Below are 15,511 nucleotides of genomic sequence, written 5' to 3'. Positions count from 1 at the left end.
CCTCTTCTGGTTCCAGGGTGACTTACCACCCAATTCTGCCATGAAACTACCCTTGCAGGCTTTAGAGTTGGAGGCTACCCAGCAATGGATCAATGGGCTGAGATGCCTTATTGCCATCAGACGTGTTCAAGCACTGGATGAACACTCAAGCACTGTTTCAGATGATACAGAGGAGATTCCTATGAGCACAAGAGCTTTAGAACCACAACCACCAAGGAATCTGAAAATTCGAACACCCTATGGTTTAAAGGAACCGTAGTTTTTCTGAATTGAAGCATAAAGCTCGTATCATCATCTCTCATCGTGATGTACGCTGCTAATGCTTTCATGAACAGTCCGTGGAGCAAAATGATAGAAAGTCTGTTCATGAATTTACTGGTTAATCTAGCATATACAATCTAGTTACTGTGAGCAGTCAGATGGAGAAAAATGATTATGATGAAAAGACCCTAGGGAAAGGATTTTTCTGCTTGAATAGATGAATGTCAAAATTAAATTACTTCCACTGGGAAAAGCATATCAAATTCAAGATGGAAGGAACCACGCACTAAGAAATGGAGACTAGCCCCAGAAAAATGTTTCTTCAATTTTTTAAAAACCACAATCCAAAATACACTTAACATCATGATGCAGCACACACACACACACTTCTAACTATAACAAAAGTTTCACAAAACAACACTTAACCTTATTATGGGCAATGCGTTCTGACTTCTACTATATTCGGATTTTTAATACTTCTGTTACTGAAGCATAGCAAATAGGCAGAAAAGCACATGATTATAAGTGTAGATCTTGATAAATTTTCACACAATAAACACATCTATGTAACCTATATTTTATTCTACTTCTTTTTATTTTTTATTGTAAAATATTTATAACTTAAAAAGAACCATGTTAATTCTTAAGTGTGTGGTTCTGTGCATTAATTACATTCACACTGCTGTGCAACCATCACCACCATCCATCTCCAGAATATTTTTTATCTTCCTAATCCAAAACTCCATACCTATTAAACAGTAATTCCCTATTTCCCCTCCTTTGCCTCTGGTAACCTCCATTCTACTTCCTGCGTCTGAACTTAACTACTCTAGGTACCTCATAGAAGTGGAATCATATTTGTCCTTTAGTGACTGGCTTCTTTCATTTGGCATAATACCCTCAAGGTTCTCCATGTTATAGCATGTGTCCAAATTTCTTTCCTTTTTAAGGCTGAGTAATATTCCACTGGATGTGTATGTATCCAGATAGATAGATAGATAGATAGATAGATAGATAGATAGATAGAACCTTTGGTTTATCTTTTCATTCATCGATGGACATTGCATTCCTCCCGCTTTCTGGCTATTGTGAATAATGCTGCTATGAATATGAGTGTACAAATATCATTTTAAAAAATACTAGTTGCAACACATTAAATTGATTTTCTTGATGTTGAAAACTCTGGTGTATTAGTTCAAAAATGGAAATCAAACATATTCTTTCCTTTGAGCCTGATTAAGCTAAACAGGCCACTTTCAGACTTCATTTCCCTGATTTTTTGAACTGAGAAGACTTAGTGTGCCTCAGAAGGGAAGCTGTAGGAGTGGATTTCCTTCCCTTTCACTTTGGAAGCTGCCCAACAGTGAAACGCAATGCCTCACGGGGAGGTGGGGAACCCTTCACCTAGCCACCCTGGACACACACTCAGCCTTCCATTGTCTCTTTGTGAAAGTGAGATAGTGTGCTGAGTCAGCCAGGTTTTTGGCATGCTCAGGGTTGAGGTGTGGATCCATAGTTCCTACACTCCCTGCTAAACGAGACGAGCTGAATTGGACTTGCTCAGAAAATTTCTGACAGTCCACAGGCCACTCTGAAAGTTATTTACCGCTGTGACTAACATACTGTATATCCTTTCAAAAAAGTTTTGTGAAGAGAAACTACTTCCCTGAGGCATGGGTTTTCTATTGCTGCATAATAAAGCACCTCAAAGCTTTCAACAACAGCAGCAGGCCTCTGGGTTGATGATTGGGCTGGGCTTGGCTCGGTGTTCCTGCTGTCTGGCCTGGGGTCACCTGCATGTCTTCCACAGGTTCCAGTGGGGCTGGATGGCCCAAGACGGCCTTCCCACCTGTGCTAGTTGCTGGCTCTCTGATTCTCTGGCTCTCTCATCCTTGTGGAGGCACCCAGGCTTTTCATGGAGGACTCAGGGTTCAGAAGGAGACAGAGGGAGCTGCAAGGCCTTTCAAAGCTCCAGCATGGAAGTCCTATAATATCACTTTCTTCACATTCTATTAGCCAAAGCCAGTCACTAGCCAGCCCAGATTCCAGGAGTCAGGAAGTCAACTTGACCTTGGATTAATGGGTACAAATATACATGAGAGAGAATATATAAGACCTGATGTTTGATAGATCAGTAGGGTGACTATAGTTAACATTAATTGATTATATATTTCCAAATAGCTAGAAGAGAATAATTTGAACATTCTTAGAATCAAGAAAAGATAATTATTTAGAGTGATGGATATTGGCAGGGGGCAGTGGCTCACATCCATAATCCTAGCACTCTGGGAGGCCAAGGCGGGTGGATTGCTGGAGTCTAGGAGTTTGAGACCAGCCTGGGCAACATGGCAAAACCCTTTCTCTACAAGAAATACAAAAAATTAGCCGGGTGTGGTGGCACAAGCCTGTGGTCCCAGCTACTGGGGAGGCTGAAGTGGGAGGACGGCTTGAGCCTGAGAGGTCCAGGCTGCAGTGAGCCATGAGCCACCACGCTCCAACCAGGGCAACAGAGAAAGGCTGTTTCAATTAAAAAGAAAAAAGTGATGGATATCCCAATTACCTGATTTGATTATATGAATGTATCAAATTATCACACGTACTCTGAAAATATGTACATCTAACATGTGTCAATAAAACCAAATGTGTAAATAAATAAACGTGATCTCTTGATGATAGAAGCGGCAAAGTCACAGTGAACCGGAGCATACAGAGAGACGGGAGGAATTACCGCAGCCATCTTTGCCAGAATCTACCACTCTCCACCACAACCTACCAACAATCTGTAACATCCTATTATTGCTTCTTTTTACTTTCCTGCAGATAAGCTCATGCAAATCTTGTTTCTAAAAAGTAGGGTTTTGACCCAACATCCTTACTTCTGATAATTTACTTACAGATCTACCTGCACAACACAAAATGATATATGTACAAGATTACCCATGTGGCACACTTCATAATTAAAAACAACCCAAGTATCCATTAATAGAGGACTACTTAAATAAATCATGGTACACCAACAGGAGAGGACACTGTACAACTATAAAGAAAAAAAGAAGCCCTTGAGTATTGACACAAAAACCCTAGGATATACTGTTGACTGACAAAAATCAAAGTGCTGAGCAATATCCACTGTATCCCAAAAGTCTTAGTGCAGTTCGAAACTTTTATAATGTTAGAAGTCCAAGTACTATAAACATAGAAGAAACACAACTTGAAAACTTAATTGTATAAATTTCTTTCTTTGTTAGATTCATCATGCATATAATAATTATTATTATTTAATTAATTAACTAAATAATTGTTGAGACAGAGTCCTATTCTGACATACAGGCTGGAGTGCAGTGGTTCGATCTTGGCTCATGGCAAACTCTGCCTCCCAGGTTCAAGTGATTCTCCTGCCTCAGCCTCCCAAGTAGCTGGGATTACAGGCACAAGCCATCATGCCTGGCTAATTTTTGTATTTTTAGTAGAGACGGGGTTTTGCCATGTTGGCCAGGCTGGTCTCAAACTCCTGACCTCAGATGATCCACTCCCTTTGGCCTCCCAAAGTGTTGGGATTACAGACTTGAGCCACTGCACCTGGCTCATATTATTTTTAATTACGTACAAAGATCTAACATGTCGCTCAGAGACCATTTCACCCACTGCTCTGTTTGGTCACCAGTCTCTTGTCTGTCTCTTCAGCAATGGTGAAGTGCATACCCTTTCCTTGGGGAAGAGAAATCCAGGGTTTGTCGAGGTTGCTGTTGGCATCTTTCCCATGAACCACATCAAAAGAACCAGGGTGCCTCTCTCTGTTGGTGACCACACCAATTCTTCCCAGGTTAGCACCACCAGTCACCATACACAGGTTCCCAGTGTCGAGCTTGATGAAACCAGGAATCTTGCCATTCTCCAAATCAATCTGAATGGTGCCATTCATATGGATGAGGGGATCAGGGTAGCAGATGATGCGAGCATCATGAGTCACTAGATGAGGGGTTCCTTTTGTGTCCACAAAAATTTTTCTCACTTTGCACAACTTGTACTTGGCCTCCTCAGGTGCAATATCATGTACAGGAAAGGGAGCCTTGGTGTCACAGATCAGAGGGAAATTCTCTGCCATCTTGTCAGTGCTCATGACATCCATGAATCCAGCAGGGTAGGTTGCATTAGTTCAGACCTTGCCATTGATCTTAATGAAACTGTGCGTGCAAATCTTCGTTACTTCATCTCGTGTCCGACATACTTAAGTCTGCTCTTTAGGAAAAGATGAGGGAGAGACACTCTCTTAGCTTGTGGGGATGGGTGGATCGATGAGGAGCAAACACACGGGTCAGTTTATCCAGCATCAAATGCTATGGAGCTGCTGCCCGCTTCAGATGCTTCTTGGGACCACAACCATGACTACGTTAGGCAAGGCAAGAGCTTTTATTTATTTTTTGTTTTGTTTTTGAGACAGGGTCTCTGTTGCCCAGGCTGGAGTGCAGTAGTGCCATCACAGCTCACTGCAGCCTCAACCTCCTGGGCTCAAGCGACCCTCCTACCTCAGTCTCCGAAGTAGCTGGGACCCACAGGCATGTACTACCACACCTGGCTAATTTTCTTTTTTGGGGGGGTAGAGACAGGGTTTTGTCGTGTTGCTAGGCTGGTCTCAAACTCCTGAGCTCAAACAATCCACCTACCTCAGTCTTCCAAAGTGCTGGGATTACAGGCATGAGCCAACATGCTCAGCCTTGTATATATTTCTTATTCACTTAGTCTTGTGAATTTGGAATAATAAATTTTAAACAGTGTTTTTGTTTCATTATTGTTTTCTATCTTTGATCAGAGATACTGAAACAAAAAATAAAATGTGCTATTTAAAATTCACAAAACTAAATAAGCATAAAAGAGATTTATATAATAAAACTTCCAAGTGATGTTTGTAGCATTTATAATTCTGAAGTTATTAATGCCTAAAGTTCCACCAAGGCTTTTGAGTTACCCTATACAGGGTATGCTAACTTTCATTTAAGAAAAAAGTGGATTCCATATCTTTGCTATTGTGAACAGTAGAAATATGGTACATACACACCATGGAGTACTATGCAGCCATAAAAAGAAAGAGATCATGTTTTTGTGGGAACATGGATGGAGCTGGAAGCCATTATCTTTAGCAAACTAATGCAGAAACAGAAAACCAAATACTGTACGTTTTCATGTATAAGTGGGAGCTAAATGATGAGAACACATGGACACAAAGAGGGGAACACCACACACTGGGGCCTACTTGAGGGCAGAGGGTGGAAGGAGGGAAAGGATCAGAAAAAATAACTACTGGGTATTAGGCTTAGTACCTGGGTAATGAAATAATCGGTACAACAAACCCCCATATCATGAGTTTGCCTATATAACAAACCTGCCTGTGCATCCCTGAACCTCAAATAACAGTTAAAAAAAAAAAAAAAAAGAAAAAGGTTGAAATAGTTGTGTTCATTTCCTGTGGTGTCTGTAACAAGCTACTACTAACTTAGTGGTTTAAAATAACACAAATTTATTCACTGCTAGTTCTGGAGGTCAGAAGTCTAAGGAATGCTGCCTTCCTGGAGGCTCTAGGAAACAATGCATTTCCTTGCCTTGTTAGCTTCTGGAGGCTGCCTGCATTCCTTGGTTCGTGGCTCCTTCCTCCATCTTCAAAACCGACAGTATAGCATCTGCCAAGTACTCTTTTTTTCGGACTCTGACCCTCCTGCCTCCCCCTTAGAAGGTCCCCTGTGGTTACATTGGGCCCACTGGGGTAATCCAGAATAATCTCCAATCTCAAGATCATCAGTTCAATCACATCTGCAAAGTCCTTATTCCACATAAAGTAACAAATAGGTTTTGAGGATTAGCACACGGACATTTTTGGGAGGCCATTATTCTGACAACCACAGAAGTATATTGATTTTTGTTTATATCTGCATAATGATTCACTGGAAGGATGTATTAAAAATTAGTAGAGGCCGGGCGCGGTGGCTCAAGCCTGTAATCTCAGCACTTTGGGAGGCCGAGACGGGCGGATCACGAGGTCAGGAGATCGAGACCATCCTGGCTAACATGGTGAAACCCCATCTCTACTAAAAGAAATACAAAAAATTAGCCGGGCGTGGTGTCGGGCACCTGTAGTCCCAGCTACTCGGGAGGCTGAGGCAGGAGAATGGCGGGAACCCGGGAGGCGGAGCTTGCAGTGAGCTGAGATCCGGCCACTGCACTCCAGCCTGGGCGACAGAGCGAGACTCCGTCTCAACAACAACAACAACAACAACAACAACAACACAAGTAGTAGAGGTGGTTACTCATGGGGGCAGAGAGGAATGAGAACAGAATGGAAGTGAGAATTCTTAACGAATATAATTTTATGAGGATTTGATATCTGAATATATGAGTGAACTATCTATTCAAAAATAAAATGAATAATACGTGGGGCCTGTTTAGTTTCAGGTATCTCTAGCTAGGGACACTTAGATTTTTGTAAATTCAGATGTCATGGACATAACGCTAAAATGGCTAAATTGATCCTATAGATTTGGAACCACATGAGTTTACTTACATGCAATGAACTATACATTCGATGCAGAGCAAGTCTGGAATCTGTCTTCAGTTCCTTCTCACGAAGGAAATGGGAAGTCAGTGTGACTAACCAGTGGCTCCGGTTCACCCTGGGACATCTTAGCACGGTTCAGGCTTCCCAGCTCTTCCTGCGGGCACCGTGTTCCCTGCCTTCAGGATTTCAGGATAAGCTGCAGCCAGGTCGTGGTCTCTGCTGCGCACTCACCTATGCTGGGGTGATTTGCGTTTTCAGCCTCTCCCTGTCAAATGAACTGCGCTGGGCCAGGTTTCAGGAACTGTGGGCCCACCCCACTGAGATGGGGGGAGGGAGGATAGGTCCTCGTGTCCTTAAAGCACTTTAGTCCCTGAGGCTGCTGCTCGGTGTTTGTGTGTGAGCCAGCTCTGACTCACCACATCGAGAAGAAAAAACTTCCACCGAGGACAGTTTGCCAAGGAAATGTGCTCAGGCCCACGCGGCAGTGAGTCCAGCAGTTCAGACGGAACCTGAGAGGAGGCAGTTGGGGAAATAAACAGAGCGCCAAGTCAACAGTCAGCGCCGCTGTGCTGGCAACCTGCGATGGGAGAGGTTCCTCTGCCTTCACGGCTGCTTCCTTCACAGATTCATGCTTGACAGGTGACCTGCGAGCTCTCACAGGCGTGCGGTGGGCGCTCCAGGGACTGCCCTCCTCCCCGCCTCCTCCTTGGGCGGGAGCCTGGTTTGTGTTTATTTTTGGCTGTGCCAGAGGGAAACTGCACTTTGAGGAAGAAAAACAGTTGCTGGTTGTTTAGGAGGGACAGTCTAATCCGAGACGGCCTTGTCTTCTGCAGAAAACAAGCGGGGCGCAAATCAGCCCAGGCGCAGCCACGGGGCCGCGGTCCCGCTGAGTCACAGCCCGCTCAGCGCTCAGCGTGACTCAGGGCCGGCCGCCTCCCTGAGGCAGCTGTGAGTGATCCCAGGCGGAGGAAGCGGCGACTCTTTCGTCTACGGCGTCTCCAGACTCATTTCCTTCCTCTGGAGGTCAGGTGCCCCGTGGGGCGCGGTTGGGGGTACCAGGCACCTCTGCATGCAGCTCTCAGAGAGCGGCCATCCGGCAGGGCCCTGGGCCGCACGGCCTGGCTGAGGGGCTGGGCCTGCCTGGCCCCGCCTCCGCCCCAGGCTGTGCCCTCAGACCTTGCCAGCCTGTTTGCAACACACCCATCAGTCTCAAGGTCAAGTCGGGTGAGAGGGCCTGGAGGGATTACAACAATAGAAATGTAAGACAAAGTAGCAAATGTAAGAAGTCACGTGTGCTCCTTTCTGCCTGCAGCAGAATTTCACAAAGCCCCAGTCTCGTGGCAACTTGCTCTTGGGGAAAGATGCTTTGAGGACAGAACAGGCTAGAGCACACGACCCCCAACTCTTTTGCCTGAGTCACTATATTCCTTAAAAGATAAATGAGGCTGGGCGCGGTGGCTCAAGCATGTAATCCCAACACTTTGGGAGGCCGAGACGGGCGGATCACGAGGTCAGGAGATCGAGACCATCCTGGCTGACACGGTGAAACCCCGTCTCTACTAAAAAATACAAAAAACTAGCCGGGCCAGGTGGCGGCGCCTCTAGTCCCAGGTACTCGGGAGGCTGAGGCAGGAGAATGGCGGGAACCCGGGAGGCGGAGCTTGCAGTGAGCTGAGATCCGGCCACAGCACTCCAGCCTGGGCCACAGAGCGAGACTCCGTCTCAAAAAAAAAATAATAATAATTAGCCAGACAAGGTGGCGGAGGCCTGTAGCCCCAGCTACTCGGGAGGCTGAGGCAGGAGAATGGCGGGAACCCGGGAGGCGGAGCTTGCAGTGAGCCGAGATCTGGCCACTGCACTCCAGGCTGGGCGACAGAGCGAGACCCCGTCTTAAAAAAAAAAAAAAGTCCCTTGATTCAAAAATATAAATTTTAAAATCATTTCTCTGGCCCTTAGCAGGCACTCAATAAACATCTGTCACTTATGAGGTTGGCTTAGGTCAGCGTGGACAGAACACAGGAGCAGCCTTGAGTGGTTTGTGGAGGGCTCATCTACCGGAGGCAAGGCAGGGCTGTCCACTTTTCTTCACTGCAAACCATGTTGAGCTTACAATGAGTGCAGAGAAATTTTACTTCTGGGGACTCTTCTTTTTTAAACGTGCTATGACTTTCTTTCTTTAATAAATATTCTTTGGCTCAAAGTTGAGGACAGAGATCAGGAAGCAACTCTTCAGCATCAACAGAGAAAGAGTAGACATACAAATACCGTGATGGAGGAATCTCACTGTGTTTCCAGGAGTTCTGGAAGTGCATGGTAACCCTCCTCCCTCCCTTCCTACCAAATGAGATGTTTTTGGAATCAGTTAGGTGAGCATTAGCTCTCAGCTTGGGCGTATCTGTTCAATTCTTGGATCTGTAATTATTCCTGGGTCCAGAAGAAAAAAGATACAAAGTAGTCAAAATAAAATAGACTCTAAATGAATCCATGACTGCTAATAGCCGGGGTGACTGATTTTTCCATGCCAGAGACCTGTTCCATCAAGCCCGTGTTAAACGCAGGAAGAAAGACAGTATTAACTTTGAAACCCTGGGACACTAAACTACCTCTATTTATAAGTTGAAAAAATTTATTTATCTCTCATTCTTATGTCAAAAAGAACTTAAGGTAGCTTACTGAGATCCCAGAGTATAGCGAGGAGGAATAAAATTGAAGTGGAAGAGAAAAGGAAAGGAAAAAACAAGAATGAAGATGTGAAATGAAGCTTGCAGTTAATTAAAAAATGTGCGCAGATAGGCCATAATGCTGATGCTTCATTTTTCTTTTTCTGCTAGACAAGAGAAACTCGATAAATTTGCACAGGGACAGATGCTCAGGGGAAAGGAAGGAGCTCTGCCTTGCACTTGTACAGAAAGGAAATGAGGCAGCAGAGGAAAGACCAATTGAGAGGACAGCAGCAAGGCAGAAAGGGGCAGAAGGCGACAGAACATGCACGTCAGGGACAAGGAAATTTCTAGAAAGAAGGTGCCAGCAGGCATGATTTCGGCGAATCCCAGTTGGTCTGCTGTGGTAGTGGGATGACTTATTGGATATGAAAGATCAGAGGAAAAGACACCAAAATGGTCTTGTCTGATCTGAATACCAATACCACCCTATATTTTTATTTTACTCTATGTTTATAGAATAGTTCACATATATTCTTATTACAGACTTGATTTTTCACATTTATGTAGCCAACATTACAAAATATTGTTAAGCCTCTTCCTTTTTTTTTGGCTGGGCATGTATATTATTATCATAGGCATGTATATTATTTCTAATAAGGTTCATGAATTATTGAAGGGTGGGGGGTACAGTGTGGCTTTTAGAAAAGGCATTGTTTTGGAGTCTGAAGAACCTGGCTTTAAAATTCAGCTCTTCAACTTGATAGATGAGTATGAGTGACTTTAATTTATCTAGAAAATGAAGATGTAACCCGCATATCTCTTGTCCAGGACATGCTTCATAAATGCTAGCTATTGCTGAAAATAGTTTATAATATCCCTATTACTTCATTACTTCCTTTTTTTTTTTTTTTTAGACAGAGTTTAACTCTTGTTGCCCAGATTGGAGTGCAATGGCACAATCTCGACTCACTGCAACCTCTGCCTCCCAGGTTCAAGCGATTCTCCTGCCTCAGCCTCCTGACTAGCTGGGATTACAGGCATGCACTATCACACCAGCTAATTTTTTGTACTTTCTAAGTAGAGACGGGGTTTCGCCGTGTTGGCCAGGCTGGTCTTGAACTCCTGACCTCAGGTGATCTGCCTGCTTTGGCTTCTCAAAGTGCTGGGATTACAGGCATGAGCCACTGCGCCCCACCCCCCATTACTTCTTTTTAGGACCCAAAGTTGGGGACCATTAGTCTATGTGCAGTCATGCCTTGTTATCTGTGGGGGACTAGTTCCAGGAACTGTTGGTAAAAATGCCTAAATGACACAGCTGAATTTCTCCGTTGCTCTAACTCTGCTTATCTTTAAGAAACAGGACACCTGCGATAAAAAGGTCCCTTTGTAACCAGACCAGCTGAGACCGGTTACAAAGCCTACCCCAGGTATCCGACCAAATGACTTCAAAAAGACCTCGGTCTTCATTATAATCTAGTTTCCATGCCAAATGACACTTCCACCAGGGTCAGGACAGTTGCTGGTACCCATGACAATGACCAGAAGAAGCCATGAAACGACAAAAAGAAGGCAGCCCCTGGTTCCAGGAAGTGTACCACCCAATTCCAGAAAAGACATGGATATTTCTCCTCTTGCTTTTAAAGTCCAGCCATCAAAGGAAACCCTATACTGTAACGCCCTCAGCCCTCACTAGTTGGGAAGTTGATTGGTGAGCCAAGCTTCCACTTCTCAATTCAGTGGCCATTGATAACGCCTGCACCAACTGACACTCACTTTGGTGTTGTGTGTTAGTTTCACTGCCCCAAACAGGGAGAGACCCCATTTTTGTGGGGGACCAGCTCTATTGGTAACAGAACCCCCATCATGAATATCAAAATCTGAGAATCTGAGGATGCTCCAGTCCCTGATATAAAGTAGTGTAGCATTTACATGGAACCTATGCACATCCTCCACACACTTTAAATTACCTCTGCATGACTTACAATACCTAGCACAGTGTAAAGGCTTTGTAGAGAGTTGTTGTACTTTATTGTTTAGGGAATAATGACGAGGACAAAAAGTCTGCACGTGTTCAGTACAGACACGACCAACAAGTTTTATTTTTATATTTATTTATTTATTTTTTGCGATGGAGTCTCACTCTGTCACCCAGACTGGAGTACAGTGGCACGATCTGGCTCACTACAAGCTCCGTCTCCCGGGTTCACACCATTCTCCTGCCTCAGCCTCCCGAGTAGCTGGGACTACAGGCGCCCGCCACCATGCCTGGCTAATTTTTTATATTTTTAGTAGAGATGGGGTTTCACTGTGTTAGCCAGGATGGTCTCGATCTCCTGACCTTGGGATCTGCCCACCTTGGCCTCCCAAGTGCCGGGATTACAGACATGAGCCACCACGCCCGGCCAGTTGTTTTTTATTTTTTATTATTTTTTAATACTTTCAGTCTGTCAGTGGTGGAATCCACAAATGGGGACCCCATGGGCATGGAGGGCTGACTGTATTTCCTCCTGTACAAAGAAACTACCTCTAGCTGGTGAAGAGGAAATTATTCACTCATAGCGATGTGGTCTAATTTAGTTCTTCTCAAGTTTTTTGACCATGACCTAGAATAGGAAATGCATTTACGTTGCTACCCCGTACACACATACTTACCTACAACTGAAAAGAAAAAGTCCTGAAACAGAGTTGTGTGTGTGTGTGTTTCCATTCTATTTAATGAAAAATGGCTGGTCAAGACTCACTCAATTAACTTCATGACCTACTAGTGGGTCTCAGTCTACAGCTTGAAAACCACCTGGCCTAAGCCAGGTGCAGTGGCGTGTGCCTGTAATCCCAGCTGCTACTGGGAGGCTAAGGCGGGAGGCTTGCTTGAACCCAGGAGTTTGAGGCTATAGTGCACCATAATCACTCCTGTGAATAGCCGCTGCACTCTAGCCTAGGCAAGACAGTGAGAACCCATCTCTGAAAATAAATAATTAATAAATAAAGATTTTAAATAAATTAAACTGAAAACAAAAAGAAACAAAAAACCCACTGGTCTAATAGCCTTGTTCTATAAATACGTGTGGTGTATATGAATTTAGTTCCATTACAACTTTCAGACCAAGATTTAATGGGTTATTTCATTTTTAAAAATCCAAGTAAATTAACTCCCAAGTGCCCACTCTCTAGACATTATTGAAAAAAGTATTGGTCAGCATTGTGGTTCTTTTCTCTCACCTTCTTGGGGTCCTGCAAGAGTCACAGGGTCTTATGCAATCTGGACTTTTGGGGACGGCCTTTAGTTCTTGGATCTGATTTCTTTTCTTTTTGAGAGACAGAGCCTCCCTCTGTTGCCCATGCTGGAGTGCAGTGGCATGGTCATAGCTCACTGCAGCCTTGAACTCCTGGGTTCAAACAATCCTCCCAATTCAGCCTACGGAGCAGCTGGGACTCTGTGCCACCATGCCTGATTAATTTTTAGATTCTTTTGTAGAGATGGAGGTCTCACTATGTTGTCCGGGCTGGTCTTGAGCGCCTGACCTCAAGCAATCCTCCTGCCTCAGCCCCCCAAAGCTCTAGGATTATAGGTGTGTGCCTGGATGGATCTGGTTTATTGTGGGTTTCAAGAGATAGAGGACAACACGACTCCCATAACAAGCTGGCCCAGACAGCCTTGCTGGACCCAGGACACAGCCCCCTGGGTGTAGCATGCAGCCAGTCCCTGAGGTGCTGCCCCCACATGGGGTCTGCAGTGCAGCAAGTCCCTCCTTTCCTGGGATGCACTCTTTACTCCCTTCCAGAAATAGGAGAATTTTCTTCTAAGCTACTCTTATTTGCCAAGCAAGTGTGAGAGCATCTCCCTTGTCCAGGACTGTGAGTCACTGCTTCTTATCTCCGTCCTGCAGCCCTGGAAGCCCCAGGTCTCCTGAGATCAAATCCTTATATGCCTTGAACGCCCGTGGCCAGGGAATAGATGGTTCATGGACCCATTGTTCCACCTGAATGTGCCATGGAAAGCAACAGTCAGCACCCCTGGCTGCTCTCCATAACCAGAATGGAGTCAAAGGGATCGCTGGCGGGCACAGGCTCATGCCTGTAATCCCAGCACTTTGGGAGGCTGAGGCAGGTGGATCACTTGAGGTCAGGAGTTCAAGACCAGCCTGGGCAACATGGTGAAACTCTGTTTAAAAAAAATTACAAAAATTAGCCGGGCATGGTGGTGCGTGCCTGTAATCTCAGGTACTCTGGAGACTGAGGCAGGAGAATTGCTTGAATCCAGGAGGTGGAGATTGCAGTGAGCCAAGATGGTGCCGCTGCACTCCAGCCTGGGTGACAGAGTGAGACTTTGTCTCAAATAAAAGGGACCACCGAATGGAGTCACATTCGACCTCACTGCAGAGAACATGCAAATTTTCCTCCATTCATGTGTTGGAATTAACTATGTTTAGTTTTGATCTCATGTGCTTGAGAAAGCAAAAAAAGCAATGCTGCTTTCTGAGGCATGAGCTTAAGGAGTAAATAGTTGTAGTGATTCCCCCCCCATCTCTGTATTTATATTTTTAAGGGAGTTGAGAATGAAAAAACTTTCATTCAACCCTTTCCTCTGTTCTCCAGATCTCTCTTGCCCACTGCTTATACCTGACTAAGAGGCCCATTCTAGAGGTGTGCATGGGAGCATGATGGCAGTACCACCTCCCCCAGAATCCACAAGGGGTTTTGGGATGCATGGACAAATATACAAAATATGTACTCATGTGAGAATTGGGAGCTTACTGATTGGCCACCAGTTTGCCCTAGGCCTAAGCTACAAATAACGTAAACTCAAGATAGACTTGGATGGTGAAAATGGTGACAATGAAGTGTTTAGCTTTCTATGCCTTCTGTACTTTATGTTTATAGATTACAAAGTGGGAATTTCCTGCCCTAACTCTTCTTATTTTCTTTCTTTCTTTCTCTCTCTCTCTTTTTTTTTTTTTTGAGAAAGCATCTTGCTCTGTCGCCCGGGCTGGAGTGCAGAGGCGCAATCATGGCTTACTGTAACCTCTGCCTCTTAGGTTCAAGTGATTCTCCTGCCTCAGCCTCCAGAGTAGCTGGAACTACAGGCATGCACAACCATGCCTGTCTAATTTTTGTATTTTTAATAGAGATGGGGTTTCACCATGTTGGCCAGGCAGGTCTTGAACTCCTGACCTCAAGTGATCCACCCACCATGGCCAAGAGTGCTGGGATTACAGGCACGAGCTTCTCTTTTCTTTATATGAATTCCATTATTGCAATCATTTATGCCTTTATCTAAATTAATATACCTGGAAAATTCTACTAAAGTTATGTTCTTCAATGCTTTTATAATGATGCCCTGTGTATATCTTTATTGATGTAATTATGATACAATTGTGTTAAATCTATCGATCAATGAGTGGGTATGTGCCAACTTAATTTCATAATCAAACTGCTTAAAACCATAATAATAACAATAAATCTTATAAGGAGACAGAGGTAAGAGACATATTATACATACATAGTAACAAGGCAAGAATGACAGTCAACTAGTTTTTCATCAGTAAAAACTGCAAGCCAGAGTTGGAGCATCATCTGGCTGGATTTTGTAAATGGAATTTGAAAGTCTCTGTATTTTAGTAGACAAATATAATCCATTTACATTTATATTGCTTACTGATACGTTGAATTTTTTTGCTATCATCTTATTCTAGGTTTCTCATTTACCATGTTTCCCCCTCAATCCCTCCCTGACTTTCATTGACTTGATTGGGTTTTTCATTATTTTCCTTTACCCACCTGTATTAGTCTGTTCTCATGCTGCTAATAAAGACATACCTGAATCTGGGTTATTTATCAAGGAAAGCAATCCCAGCTTTAATGGGTTTAATGGACTCACAGTCCCACACGGCTTCTGGAGGGCCTCACAATCATGGCAGAAGACCAAGGTAGAGCAAAGGGATGTCTTACATGGTGGCAGGCAAAGAGAGCTTGTGCAGGGGAACTCCCCTTTATAAAACTATCAGATCTCATGAGACTTATTCACTACCATGAGAACAGC

General features: G+C 44.3%; 1 long non-coding RNA gene and 1 pseudogene across 1 annotated transcript in view; both read right to left on the bottom strand.

Moving 5' to 3' along the window:
* The window catches only part of LOC117064144, a 67,968-nt gene extending 59,717 nt beyond the window's left edge, over positions 1–8,251 (bottom strand). The window contains exon 1 of the long non-coding RNA XR_004429283.1: positions 6,815–8,251. This is a non-coding gene — a long non-coding RNA (uncharacterized LOC117064144). The remainder of the gene's footprint in view (positions 1–6,814) is intronic.
* LOC117064142 lies at positions 3,780–4,641 on the bottom strand (annotated as a pseudogene).
* Positions 8,252–15,511: the final 7,260 nt, after the last annotated feature.

The sequence above is a fragment of the Trachypithecus francoisi genome, unplaced genomic scaffold (assembly GCF_009764315.1).
Source record: "Trachypithecus francoisi isolate TF-2019V2 unplaced genomic scaffold, Tfra_2.0 Lachesis_group19, whole genome shotgun sequence".
Classification (NCBI taxonomy): Eukaryota; Metazoa; Chordata; class Mammalia; order Primates; family Cercopithecidae; genus Trachypithecus; species Trachypithecus francoisi.
This window is presented reverse-complemented; position numbering and strand designations above follow the sequence as displayed.